Below are 14,723 nucleotides of genomic sequence, written 5' to 3' on the forward strand. Positions count from 1 at the left end.
AAAAATATAAAGTTATGTAACGAAAAACAAAATCAATGGATAAATAATACTAATTCGTAAAAACTGGTCATACTACTATTGACGCCAATGTTTGATTAATTTGATAAGTTATAGGATAAAAAGATTTGGTGCGCATTATTTTGGTTTCATTGTGTTGGGATTAGTTTTTCAGTTTAGTGCATGATTTCTTAGAGTCGTTCAGTATTGATTTTTTTCTCCCTTCTTTATATCTCGTAAGAAAAAAGGGTATTCAGCTAGTATTTAATAAACAGACAAGATGCATGAATAAAACATGTTTATTTTTTAACATTGAGAGGTCAAATTCAACAATCAATCAAAACACATTTTCAGTCTAATACCGCCAAATAGGAATTTTACTTTGACAAATAGGGGTTGTTCCAACACCTCCTAGAAAAGAGTAGGCCTCTGCACGGGTTACCATAAATATCCTTTAGTAGTCCAAACGTAATGACATATTTCGTATTTTCAACCACTGCGCAGCTTAGTACCCCGAACGTAATGATATCTTTCTTATTTTTCATCAACTGCGCAGTTAACTTCGTCACATCGGACTACTAATTTGATCCGTGCTGAGGCCTTCATTATTCTAGGAGGTGTTGGTTGTTCATGGTTTTTTGAGCGCTCTATTAATAATCAGGTCTGTTGTCATATTGGCAAGATTTAGGGGTAAATTTTCTGGTTAGTGATGGTTTATGAATATTATGAATATGAAAACATTTAAAAAAGAGACAGTGAAGCGGTTTCGACACCGTGAAGTATTCTCAGGTTAGTTATTCATATTAATTTCGATTTGTGTAATAGATAAAAACCACTAGAGGGATATGATTGCTGAATTTAACCTTCATTTTGATGTGAATATTTTTGGGTTAAAGGTTTTAGAGATCTGCCCATATATATATATATATATATATATATATACATATATAATAACAGGGCTATATCCCTGTTATCATTGTTGTATTCAGCTTTAATAATGCAGTCAAAAGCCACTATACGTTATAAAAAGGTTCATTTGAAGTTAGGCTGGTGGTCATAACAGTTCACATCCCCACTCCACAAGGGAGGGGGTGTGGACAAATCTCCGGATGGTTCCGACAGATGTTTATTGGACCTCGTTATTCAGCAAGAGACATGCGAAAACTATCGGTCCCGCATTAAATACTACAGAGAATGATGTAATTAGGTTCCAGTTGTACATACCTTTGTAACTCTACGCATTATGGAAAAATCATTTAATGCTTCCTAATATGGAAGTGAAAGAGGAGCAAGATTCTAAAAATAACTCCTCCTTTGAAATATAAATCTAATAATGATTCAATGGTATGTTTTCAGCCTTGAATTCCCAAAATAGAAGCGTAGAGATAGAAGCAAGAGAGAAGCGTAGAGATATTCTATTTTGGGAATTCAAGGCTGAAAATATACCATTGAATTATAATTAGATTTATATTTCAAAGGAGGAGTTATTTTTAGAATCGTTTCCTCTTTCACTTCCATATTAGGAAGCAGTAAATGATTTTCAGTGATGCGTAAGGTTACAAGACTGTGCCTTTTTACTTCAATCTGTGTTCGTATATAACACAAGAACACTAGTTTTCACATGTCCTTTTCATCATGTTGTTATCCTGATAAGCTGTTCCGGAATTGTCAGAAGTCTTGTCCACCCAGTGTGGATGTGACTGTTATAACCTCCAGGGATGTAGCTGTTATTATATATATATATACTTATAAAGCCATTAAGAATATAAATTATAACAATTTTACAGCAACACATTTTTTTTTATTGATCATAAATACCAAAATACAGTACAATGTTATATACAATGCAAAAGATTAAAATTTAAATCGCAGCAATAGAATTCACACAAATGACATTACACATGTAAATTCCTCAACATTTTTTTACACGTTATGACCCAGTCACAGAATTAAGATTTATTTTTACGACAATTAGCATCATTTTACTCATTAAAAGCATAGTTGTCACCTTGTAGAATCATTAAGGAAAATTTTTCTGAGTAGTAATAACATTTATTTTTCAAAGCAAAATTCTTAGTTCATAAATTTAAATTGTTTCATCCACTGTGACAAAGCAATAATCCAAATCATATGCATCTAAGAGCTATTAATTTGGCTGTTATGCTTTTAAATGTTGGTGAACAAATTTCAAAAAATTTTTGCTACTTGTATTATTTTTTCTACCATTTGGTAAAAGCTTTCCTAATGAAATACAAGTTGGCAAATATGTTATGATACTGTACGGCAGGGGTGTCCGAAGCAAAGTAAAAATAAAATAGAAATGCGAATTAGAAAGAAAACTAGCAAGTAAAATTAGAATGTATTTTATTTATAAACTATACGGATCATTTTAAATTGTAAGCGCGAAAATGTAAAATTCTAATTGGCTTGCGGCACCTGCCATTCCAGGGATACTGCATCGTATCAAAAATACGCAGAAAAAATTTCAAATCTTAGAACAGACTTTGAAACAAGGTTTAATTATTTTAATTCTTTGGAAGAAAAATTTTGTTTGTTTTCTTCGATTTTCTCAATAAATATAGACTCAGTACCCAGTAATATGCAAATGGATGTGATTGAGATTCAGTACGGCTCAAATTTGAAGGCAAAATTCATTGAAGTGGGTGTGACAGAATTTTACAAATATTTACTGGCAAGGTTTGAAAATACTCGAAAATTCGCACCCGAAATTATTTCCATGTTTGGAAGTACTTATCAGTGCGAGCAATTATTTTCTGATATGAATGGAAATAAATCTCCTGTCCGAAACTGTATTAATAACGCTCACGTTGGGTCAATTTTGAAAGTAGTGTCTCGGCCAATAAAATTTCTCCTGAAATAGGAAAGATAGTTGCAGAGAAGAGATGTCAAGTATCAAACTATAATTTAACTTTATATATGTTTATTACAATATACTATTCAAAATAAAAATATTTGTTTCTATGTAATTTTTTTTTTTGCGGCCCACCTAAAGTAAACAATTGTTTATTTGGCCTAAGTTAGCTTCTGAGTTTGACATCTCTGCTGTACGGGACAAAGTATTTAACTTAGAATGAGCTCGGATATGTAAACTTAAATCATATTTCCGGAAAAAACTCTTTTCACAAATGAAACAAGAATAGGGCTTTACACCAGTATGAAAAAGACTATGCCTTGTTAAATAATTTTTTCGTGAAAAACTCTTATTACATGTGATGCAAGAATAAGGTTTTTCACCCGTATGAGTAAGAATGTGACTTTTTAGGGTGGAATTTTGAGAATAACTCTTATTACATATCGTGCAAGTATAAGGTTTCTCACCTGTATGAATCACTGAGTGACTTTTTAAAGCACTTACCTGAGTAAAGCTCATATTACATGTGCTGCAAATGAAAGACTTATCACCAGCATGAATAGCGCAATGAACCATAAGAGACCGTTTGAAAGAAAAACTCTTTTTACATACGTCACAGGAGTAAGGTCTCTCTTTGGTATGAACTCGACCATGAGCATTTAAATTACATTTTTGAGCAAAGCTTTTTTTACATATATTACAAGAATAAGGCCTATCGTTGGTGTGAACTCGATTATGAGCTTTTAAGTTACACCTACGAGAAAAGCTTTTTTGGCATACTTCACATGGAAAAGACATACCCAAAATGGTAAATGCTTTTTTATATAGAGACAATTCTTGGTGTCAACAAATAACACAAAGAAGAGATTCTGAATTTAATTGTAAACACACTTATGTAAAAATGTTTTGCTAATCAAGGACTTAATAATGTTTATTTTAATTGAAAAATAATAATAAACCCATTCAAGTTAATATAAAGGAGTCAAATAATCACAATAAAAATACAAAACAATTAAATAATATTAAATTTAAATATATAACAGCAAGTAGTTTATTTTAAAAATACAGTTTACCATCCTAAATATAAAAAAAACTAGATCAATGAATAGAAAAACAAAATTGACTATATTTTTATAATGTGTTTATGAAGTATTCTTAACTTCTAGGAATTTCTTTAAAATATGTAACAAACTGAGATTTACTATGGAAGAATTTAGCAAAATTCAGAACTCTCTGAATGTGTCCAGGTTTTTCAATCATTTCTCACCCAAAAAAGGACCATACTTTTGTTTTTTATTTAACACTCTCAAGTTAACATTAAAATAATTTCAGAGAACAATTTTCCAAAATATGAATAAAATTATACATAAAATGCATCAATGTCTGAAATTGCAATTAAAAAAATCTTCGCTTCTGACTAAACATTGTAACTGTAGCAAGTGTCTTATGTGGTGCAAGAGATGAGCTGGTTTCTTTTGGATTTGATGATGGCAATGACTAATCTTCTACACACATTTAATGCGAAATCCAAACATTCTTGACTGAGATATCTAAATAAAAAATTAAAAAGGTGGTACTATCTTACATTTAAACCATGTTCTATAGATAAAGTTTCTATAGATATTTTAATTTTATTTTATAGCTCTTAAAAAATCGGTAATAAACTCTTTTTATAAAACAGATAAAGAAAACTGCAAAAGGAAAATACTAAAACAAATTAGTAATATGAGTGGAAGAAACCATTAAAAACTAAGGGATAGGACAAACAAATTTTAGGCACACTGAGAGAAAAAGAACATCAAATTTATAAGACATTCATAGAAATTGCTGCAAAACAAGTCTTAATGTGACTGTTGTAGATGCAGAGCTGTATTTTTAGGTCAGCTTGTTTCAGAATTCAATAGAATAAATTAAAAAAAAAAGAAAGGTAAATACCCAGACATTTTTTAATCTAGTCCAAGTTCCATCTTATTTGTGATTAAAAAGCATTAGTTCATATGCTGTTAAACCCAATTTCTTTCAACTAAAAAGTGAAAAACCATTAGTTCAAATACTGTTACACCCAATTACTTTCTAACTTAGAGCGAATCTTATTAAGTAATTATGAGTTTGTTACAACAAAGAAGCCATTCAAATGCAAATCAGAAGCAAAAAATTATTAAAAAGTTTGCTTCAGCTGAACACCTAATTTCTGATTTTGCACACAGTATCAGATACTGAGATAACAAATGCCCATTTAAAGCATGTTCATTTTTTTAATGCATTGAAGAAAAAAAAACGGGTAAGAAAGACTTCAGAGTGCACTGGTGGCATTAATTGTCAAAAAATATTACATATTACAAATCAGAAGCAAAAAAATATTAAAAAGTTTGTTTCAGCTGAACACCTAATTTCAGATTTTGCACACAGTATCAGATACTGAGAGAACAAATGCCCATTTAAAGCATGTTCATTTTTTCAATACATAGAAGTAAAAAAAAAAAAAAAAAAGAAAAAAAGGGGGGTAAGAAAGACTTCAGAGTGCACTGGCCGCATTAGTTGGCAGAAAATATTTATAAATATGTATTATTAACATTTTTACAAATATATTTTGCAAGAATCACAACACATTATCTGATTATAATTAAATAACATAAGAATGCAGGTTAAGGTATCACATTTAAAGCATTATTAAGTAACATCCAAACCCAGATGTTTTAATTTATCAGGTAAAATAGCTTTTTAAGGAAACCTTTTTATAAGAATTTTTATAGTTTCACAGTTAAGTAAATAGTTAAGAAGATTTGGTTTAGAATGGCAGATATTAGAAAATTTGAAATATTAATATCATAATATTGCCATAATTTAAGTCAAAGTAAAAAAAAATATATAAATTATCATTTATAAGTTATAAATTATATATTTACATCTATAACAAAAGTATCAAATTATTCATTCATCATTAATATATAATTAATAATTTACTCATATTTTGTAGTAATCCAATATTTTTTGCCTCTTCCCTTTTCCATTCAGATATGTTTTATAAATTTGTCATACTTCTAAATTTTTCATGTTCAAGACTACAATCTCTTAAAGGATTTAATTTATCTCTTAAGGGGTCTTTTTTTCCTGATATGTCTCAAATTGTTGAAAGCTCATTCATTGTTTCCAATCACCTAGTACTGCAATATTATTACCCACAGAAAAAAACACCTCAAAGCATGTTTTTTTAAAAAAAAAAAAAAAAAAGATTGAGTAAGAAAACAAGCATTTTTCAATGTAATTGACAGAGATTTTAACAATGCATATTAATGTAAAAAGATTGACAGAAGCAATTTTTTTAAATCACATTTTTTACAGTGATAGAAATGTAATACATCCTTAAAAAATTCTAAAAAAAAATATAATAATAATAATTTTTTTAAATTTTTCCTTCTATTTACAAATTTTGAATTTGTCTACAAGCTAGAAGAAACTAATACATTTTTGAAAAACCTTTTACATGACTTATTTATTTTGTAAATAAAGCAAGCTAGAAGCCTTATAGGTAAAACGAAAAAACTTAAGTATGATGTTTTTTTCAACATTTAAATTTTGGTAGAACATAATTTCCAGGTTATTACATATCTGTTAGAGTTCATTCTTCAAAATGAAAGAAAATTTCATTGTTAAAAAATACTATTTCTCACACACAAAAATACAAAATATTTATTTATTTATTATTTTTCAAAAAAATGTTTAATTTTTCTATTTTACGTTTCTAAATATTTATGTCACTAATAACAATTTTTTTCACTGCTCTGATCCCTCAAAGATTAAAAGTTAACAGTTCTTTTTATCTCAGTAATTGAAAATAAGTTACTAATAGTTGAGCATATGTAAATTAGCTTGTCAATACTGGTGTAGACTTGTTTCTAATCATCAGGGAAATAATTTCAAGATTTGTTGCTTTTTAATAGTAAGTTGTCATTTCTATAATGTAAATATACAAATTATATTCTAATTTATTTGTATAAGTCATCTTGTGAACAAGCAAAATCTCCTGTTTTTTGAGTTTTTGAGAATAAAATTTTATTAATTATGAAAGTGCTAATTTAAAATGATTTCTTTATGTTCCCAAACTATACTTTTAAAGAAGCTAGTTTTGAAAATATGTGTTTTTAGAAAAATGATCGACCATTTACAAATGACGTATCTAATTGTCAAATTATTTGACAAATATCAAAGCTGCAAAGCATTAATTTTCTGATGCAAAAAATTCCAGTGTAACGAAACATAGATCAATGTTAAAATTCAAAATATTGGTGTAACAAATATTTGATATTGTGCTTTAATCTCTTGGAATTTGATAAAAACGTAATTCGACATGAAACAAGAGTTTGTTAAAGACAGAAAAAAAAAAAAAAAAAAGAATTTTAAGTCCTGCTATTAACAACATTTCTAAAAGCATATAACTAATTTGAAAGACATAGGTAATAAAAACATGTTAAGAACCTGAAAGTTAAATATATATATGTGAATCAACTGACAGAAATTCTATGTAAATACAAAAACCCAATATGTTTAGTGAATTTGAAACATGCATCCAATGACAGATTCCTTTTTATATATAAAAATATATTTTAAAGAGATCACATTTTATAATATAAAACATTTCGTTTAGGGTCAGCTTCAACACTTATATGAAGAACTTTCATTTCATATAGAACAAAAACAAGTCGTTTGATAGGTATAATGAAAGATGTTCTATTTTATTCAAAAATATGACTGTCGTAAAAAAAAAAATTTAAAATATATATTAAAAAAAGTAAAATTTTACACCCGCATAAAAATATTGTATACTAATCAAGAAAAAAATTTTATGATAAAAAATAAAGATCTTAACATGTATGAATAAGAATGTGCCTTTTTAATGTAAAATTATGCTAGAAGCTCTTATTACATATAGTACAGGAAAACTGTTTTTCACTAGTATGACTTAGCGTGTGACGTTTTAAGGATAAAAAATACAAAAAAACTCTTTTGAGAAAATCGTTTTTTTACATATGTTGCCTGAAAAAGTAATTTCTTTACAGTGAATAAGACTATGACTAATTAAAAAACTTTTTTGTATAAAACTCTTACTACATATGTCACAAGAATATGGCTTTTCTTTGGTATGATTGAGATTATGAGAATTTAAAAAGGACTTTTGAGTATAACCTTTTTTACATATGCTGCAAGAAAAAGGTTTTTCGCCTGTATGAGCAAGAGTATGTCTTATAAAAGCAGAATTGCATGAAAACCTTCTATTACATACATTACATAAATAAGGCTTTTCCTGTGTATGAACTCGACCGCAAAGTTGCAAAGAACTTTTTTTTTTTATATATGTCACAAAAAAAAGATATTTCTTTAAATTAAATAAGGCTTTAAATAAAAATTGTTACTGTTAAAACTATTTTACACAAAATATATACATAAGGTTTACTAATAGCAAGAAGAAAACCAGTAAGTGTTTTTAAAAAAAAATTCTAATCAACAATTGTTATGAATAAATAAACCAATTATATTGTTAATAAAAACCCTTGTCAAGTAAAAAATTATTAATCTCAAGCATCAAAACACTAGAGCTAAAAGCCTGACTATAAACATAGCTTCAAAGATTGTATAAGAGATGATAAAAACATAAATCTGAATTATTCTAAACCAAAGAGAATTTTTTTTCAATTTAAAACTATTAAAATGTTTAAAAAGAGATTTCAAATTTCAGAATTGAGATTTATTCCATACTACTCATAAAATATCATAAATATATACTTCTAAACATAACAAATTTAAAAATTACAAAAGAAATCAAATTAGAATAATAACCTTAATATTAAAAAAAAAATTCTACTCAAAATCAAGAAAATCCAGAGAAACTACTAAGAAGATCCTCAATTTTAGATAGAGTATTCAAGATTGGCAGACATCCAGATCTAATGTAATAGAGAAAGTTAATTTTAATGGTTAGTTGTGGATTTCATGATCTGTATTGTTAGTCCACCACATGCTTCTAATGAACAGCCCAAAGATTCTTGATAAGGTGACCTAAACAGAAAATTATAACATCAACAATTAAGCTCAAATTACAAAAAAGCAATTTTATCATAAAAATGACGATAACTCAATTAAAAGTATTGGAAATAAAACACCGAATTTCTAAAGACTCTCTTATATAAAATGTAACATAGCATATTATTTCTTTATAACACTCAGTTCATACATTGAATTTCAGAACTACTTGCTCAATAGAAATATTCAGTTACTTGTAAGTTTTCAAAGAACATTTAAACAATATGTATCACATCTATGAATTATAATTGCAATGGTTCAGAAACATTTCCAATTAATCTAGACTATTTTAGATGTTAACATTTCCAATTAATCTAGACTATTTTAGATGTCCTATAGTTCAATATTTATTTAGAAAAATGGGATAAGTTTTCTTCCAGATATTTTTAAATAGTAAACATATTTACAGGCAGCAAAGCTGTTGCCTCAGAGCATCAACATTATTGAAACTTACAGCTATTATTAATGCTGTTATAATTTCACAGCTTTAACCCATATCATTTCATCATTAACATGTAAAGAGCTTTTGCAAGCACCATTTACATTCATTGCTATATTTTCAATAGTATTTATAATCTCAAAAGAAAAAATTATTCTTCAGCAAATGTAACTTATTCACACTTATAACACCATCAACATAAACAAACACATCATTAAGTTTCCCTCCTACATTAGAGAAGATAACTTTTCCCCATCGTTTATCATGTGTGATACAAACAACAATCTACACGAAAGAATTACGATTATACCATACATTTAAAGATTTTAAATAACAGCCAAGCTCTCATATTATTTTAAGGGAAAATTAATCGCTGTCTTTTCCTTCATCTTCAGTACTTTCTAGCAGTACTTTGCTGACAGGGACATGAGGTGTTGGAATTAAACCATTTATATCATCTAAGCTACTTTTAAAATCAATTTCAACTTTATACTCATGCTTTGCAAAATACAGGGTTATTCATAATCCCCTCCGGGCAGGAACTGGACTATCACATTGATGTATGCGGAGTGACCAAGGGTTCACACATAGAACACCTGTAATGTATGTAAGTAAAAGTTGAATAGTTTCGGAATAATTTCATATGTTTCTTTTTTTCATATTCGTCTTCTTTATTTTACTATAACGCTTCGAAACCCCGGACACAATTATGAATAACCCTGTATATTTGACATACTCTTCAGGTGGAATGGAATTAGTTACAGACACTGAATGTACAGTAGTGTTAGAAATATAAATTGCAGGCATTTTAAATTCAACATTAACAAATTGTTCAAATGATTCTGGTATTTGATCAAATGAGGTTAATTCTGAGCAAAGCAAAAATAACTGCTGTGTATATATAATTGCCTACAAAAGAAAGATTTTCAAATTTTCAATTTCAGTATTTTTAGTTCTAAAATTAGATGTCTAATAGTTCAGTCAGGTATTCCACGTCTACCTAAAGAAGGTTAAGGTAAGTTAAATTATCAATAAATTTTAATTTACCTTGACCTTCTTTAGGTAGATGTGGAAAACGCTAAACTACAGCATGGAAGGCATGTTCATATTCTGCTTGACCTGCAGATACTTCTACAAAACTAGGATCCAGATTTTGAGCTGCTCCAATAATATGTTTTAACCGCTATTAATACAAAAATAATAAAATTTATAAAAAACTTCATCTTAATTTTCTTAACTATTGCTGTTAAAATAAATAGAAATTGGATTGAAACAATTGTTTTAATCATCTCAGTTAAAACAAAACAAAACAAAAAAAATCCAATGATTCAAATAAAAAATTTTTTAAAATTTAATTTTATTGATCTTTGAAAACTAAATTAAAATGCCCCACAAACATGTTAAAAAGAGAGTCCATCAAAATAAAAATATGGTCTAGAATGTCATTAATATGGTAACTAAATGTATGCAAGAATAACTTAATATATGCAAGAATAAACGAAAATTATAAAGAAGAGACACAATAAACAAGGTGACATAATGCACAGCATCCTCCAAAGAAAGGAACATTATGGATCAAATTTTAAATATACAACCTTTTTAGAATTTAATAACTTAACTATTTAACTGATTTTGTTTCAATTTTTTATTTTGCCATATAAAATGATTTTTTTTTAAATAAAATTTTGTCTATCTTATAAATAAATTTTTTTTATTAATACTATTATTAAATAAAATAATAAATAATTGCTAAAAAATTTTTTTCTTCATGAAATCATCATTGGATAAACAAATTTCATAATTGTTCCCAAAAACTCTTTGGCTCACTTAAGTTTTTGCCATATATCACAAATACTAAAAAAGCAAAATAAACTTTCAGAGGTTCAAACTTTCGACCACTGTCCTGACCAAACTATTGGAATCACAATTTCCAAATCATAGCACCCTTCTACATTTTGAGTGTCAAAAATCTAAATCCATATTAAAATGTTTATTTACAGAAAGTATGTTTTTGTAACTTAAGCTATCATCTGCTGTAATTAATTAGTATTTCAGGTTGAGCCCTCAAGTATGTAAAAATCATTTTGGGTTCAAGTATATTGGGTTCAAGTATGGAAAAACCAGATCATTAGATCAAAAACTATTCAGATTATACTTATTTTGCCTACTGTACAATGGTATTTAAAAATCCTTATATCTTTTGAAGAAATTGGTAATTATTTGTAGCCATAACATGATATATTCCCTTGATAGAAAAAAAAAATATTTAACTGATGAATATTTGAATGAATGATAAATATACACCAATGAAAATTTGAATCAATATCAAATATAAATTGATAAATATTATTAATATCAAGCTCTAATTAATCAAATTCTGTAGATAGTTTTGCCGTGTAGAAATTATTTATGGTTCGCCCATTTCATTGAAAAGGGAAAAAATTGCCACAGGAAGAAATACCGTGTTTCCTTCCAGAAGAAACTGTTTCCAGATTTAAATTGTAGTGATAACAATTGATTTCTAATGCATTTTAACATGTTTTAGCCAACAATTTCAAGAAGAAACTGAAAATTAGTTCTTACAAGAGAAATGAATTTATTGACACAATTAGCAAAAGGAAAATAAATTTAGAATAAAATGCAACGATTCATATCAAATTTCATTGTCCATAAATACTTAGGTCTATTCTAGCAGGTTGTGTACAAAAATGACACTAAATTAATACACATAGATTATAAAAGTTTGTTAAAAAAAATATTTTAGCATATTTAAATGTTCACATAAAAAATAATTATAGAAAAGGTCACTATTTCATATTATGAGAAATTCTATCACAAATCTCATTTGATTTATTAATAAAAAGATATATTATTAAATATATTAATATTTCACTAAGAAGGGAATATTTAGTTAAAAAGAAAAAATTAAACATTAGGCTAATAAATTTAATAAAGTTTGCCGATAATTAATGTTAAGCAACATATTACATCTTACACATATATAGAATGATTTCTCTGTCATGATCTGAGGCGGAATAATCGCAACTTCTGGTCAGTAGCCTGTGGGAAACTAAAAGAAACATTACAGAAAAAGACCAACTCAAACTGTATAACTCGTAACCACCCTCGAGCAAGCATTTATATCGATCTATTTCAATAGATTTAAAACTTGAAATTTTTTTAATAAAAAACATGTAGATGTTTCCCAGGGGGTAGCTACAAGTTATACTTTTCCAGTTGGTCCCTTTCTGTGATGTTTTTTTATTCATTTTTCGCAGGCCACTCCCGGGAAGTTGCCAAGACTTTGCGATTATTCTACCACAGATCACGACACGGAAATCTTCCCTCAATGAAATCTAAAAGTCGTTGTAAAATATTTGTGATTTTCCAAAGTAAAATTATATCTGATAAATAAATCTCATTTATAAACAATCTAAAAAAAATACAGTCCGATTTTCATTATTATTAGTCTTAATTTAAATACATCAATGGAAATAGGTTGGTTCATTGATAATCAACACGATATTAGTGTAATCAGCTAATAATTGGTAAATGTATGAAATGAAACAACTGTATCTTGAACTCTGATAAACAGAATGATAAACCGGAAAATTAAAACTACGCACAAATGCAGAAAAAAAAAGAGAATCTAAATATATAAAAATTACAATAAACGAGACCCCCAATAAACTGTGAATGTGACTAACTTTTAATCACTATGAAAATTGGAAGAATCAAACAAAAATCATTTTTTTTCCGACACAAAACGCAAGCAAAAAACGAAAACTAACTCCGGTTGCTTATTTCTGGTAAGTTAAAGAATAAAACTTTTATTGCCTAACGAACAAACACACATTTGTTGAAATGACGTCAAAGTTTTCAGGGATTATTCTCCTTGCCTGAACGGTGAACGTTGAAATCACTGATCTAGTAACTAGTTTTTACACTATAACCACGCCCTCTAATGAACTGCGGTGTCTCTTTTTAATGTAGTTGCTTCTTTATAGCAGCTGTGCATAATTTGTTCTTTTTTTTATTTGATTTTTATAAGTTGCGATGATTAATAATAATTGATAACATTCAGTCTCTTTGCCAGAAAAATCTGAAATTCACAAATTTTATGACACATTCTTTTTCCAGATTTTTTAAAGATTTATAATTTGTAAATTTCAAAATTAAAAAAAAAAACTGATATGTTCTTAAAATTTAATTCTTTATATCATACTGAAATTCAAGTATTTGAAATAAAATAAAACACAGTTTATGTACTCACAAAAAATAAATAAAGAAAATTTTAGTAAACATTCCAAGCTAGTCGAAACATTAAATTTCATATAAAGCACAAAAAATTGGAAAATGATAATAATTGCTGACATATAGTCTCATTATTACCTGTTAGCGTTCAATTAGCATGCTAGTAAAGCGTTTTTTTGGTTTTCATTTGTGTGTAATGGAAATTCTAATTATTTTCATTCAAGAAGTCCTTCAAAATATGATTTTATTCCTCTATTTCAATTACAAGGTATTTTGATATCTGAGTCGTGTAAGTCGTGTTAAAAGTTAAAAATATAAGAAAGTGTTTCACAACGTCCACTAAGATGACAAAATGTCTTTCAAGGATGATAAGAAAAATTAATGGTTAAAAAAATAATTCATTGCGACAGTGAACATTTAGCTGTAATGTTATTATTGTTCAGTAATCTAAAAGACTTTGTCGCGGTTTTCCTTTGCATTTAACGCAACATTGATATATATATATAGATATATATAGTCCCGCAGTGGACTGATCGTTAAGACATGGTTCCCAGCTGATCACCGGATGATCACCGGAGTCAAGCATCACTAGCTGTGGCCAGTGTGAGGGTGAGTGACCACTTGAATTAGTCTGCGTAGGGACCGAGGGTGCGCATTATCGGTCCTAGTTAAACTGTTCTACCGTAAAGCGCTAGACTTCGCGTGCAGGTCGTTGGGCTACCGAAGAGGGGGTCGAAATTGTGATGGCATGTCTTCGGATCATCCTCAGGGTTGTTTCCCAGACAGTCGCCAATAGCCCATTGTGCAGTTCTAGTGCGACGTAAATTAACTACAACAACAATAATNATATATATATATATATATTATAATAATTTAAATATTTAAATAATTATTCGAGCAAAGGCATTAATAAAGATCGGAAATTGATGGAAAATTTAACAAATTTACGGTTGCATGGCTTATATTTTGTTTAAAAAAAATGTGTCATAATATGCATTTTAATTATAACGATTTTAAAACAATAATAGTAAACTAATGAAATTCAGAGGGTTTTAGTTTTGAACTCGTTCTGTTAAATCATAT

At 28.0% G+C, this 14,723-nt stretch overlaps 1 protein-coding gene and 1 long non-coding RNA gene across 5 annotated transcripts in view; one reads left to right on the plus strand and one right to left on the minus strand.

Moving 5' to 3' along the window:
• The window catches only part of LOC107441924 (GATA zinc finger domain-containing protein 14), a 214,804-nt gene that overhangs the window by 53,239 nt on the left and 146,842 nt on the right, over positions 1-14,723 (plus strand). The window lies entirely within an intron of this gene.
• Positions 1,777-13,241, minus strand: LOC107441933 (uncharacterized). 4 transcript variants are annotated; one of them, XR_011636535.1, is made up of 4 exons: positions 13,094-13,217; positions 10,434-10,569; positions 8,705-8,923; positions 1,777-4,419 (listed from the first exon to the last, which is right to left on the minus strand). It is a non-coding gene; the product is annotated as an uncharacterized lncRNA (long non-coding RNA). The 4 variants fall into 4 exon arrangements; XR_011636536.1 differs by having other exon boundaries at positions 13,055-13,200; XR_001583801.3 differs by lacking the exon at positions 10,434-10,569 and having other exon boundaries at positions 13,094-13,241.

The sequence above is a fragment of the Parasteatoda tepidariorum genome, chromosome 4 (genome assembly GCF_043381705.1).
Source record: "Parasteatoda tepidariorum isolate YZ-2023 chromosome 4, CAS_Ptep_4.0, whole genome shotgun sequence".
NCBI lineage: Eukaryota > Metazoa > Arthropoda > Arachnida > Araneae > Theridiidae > Parasteatoda > Parasteatoda tepidariorum.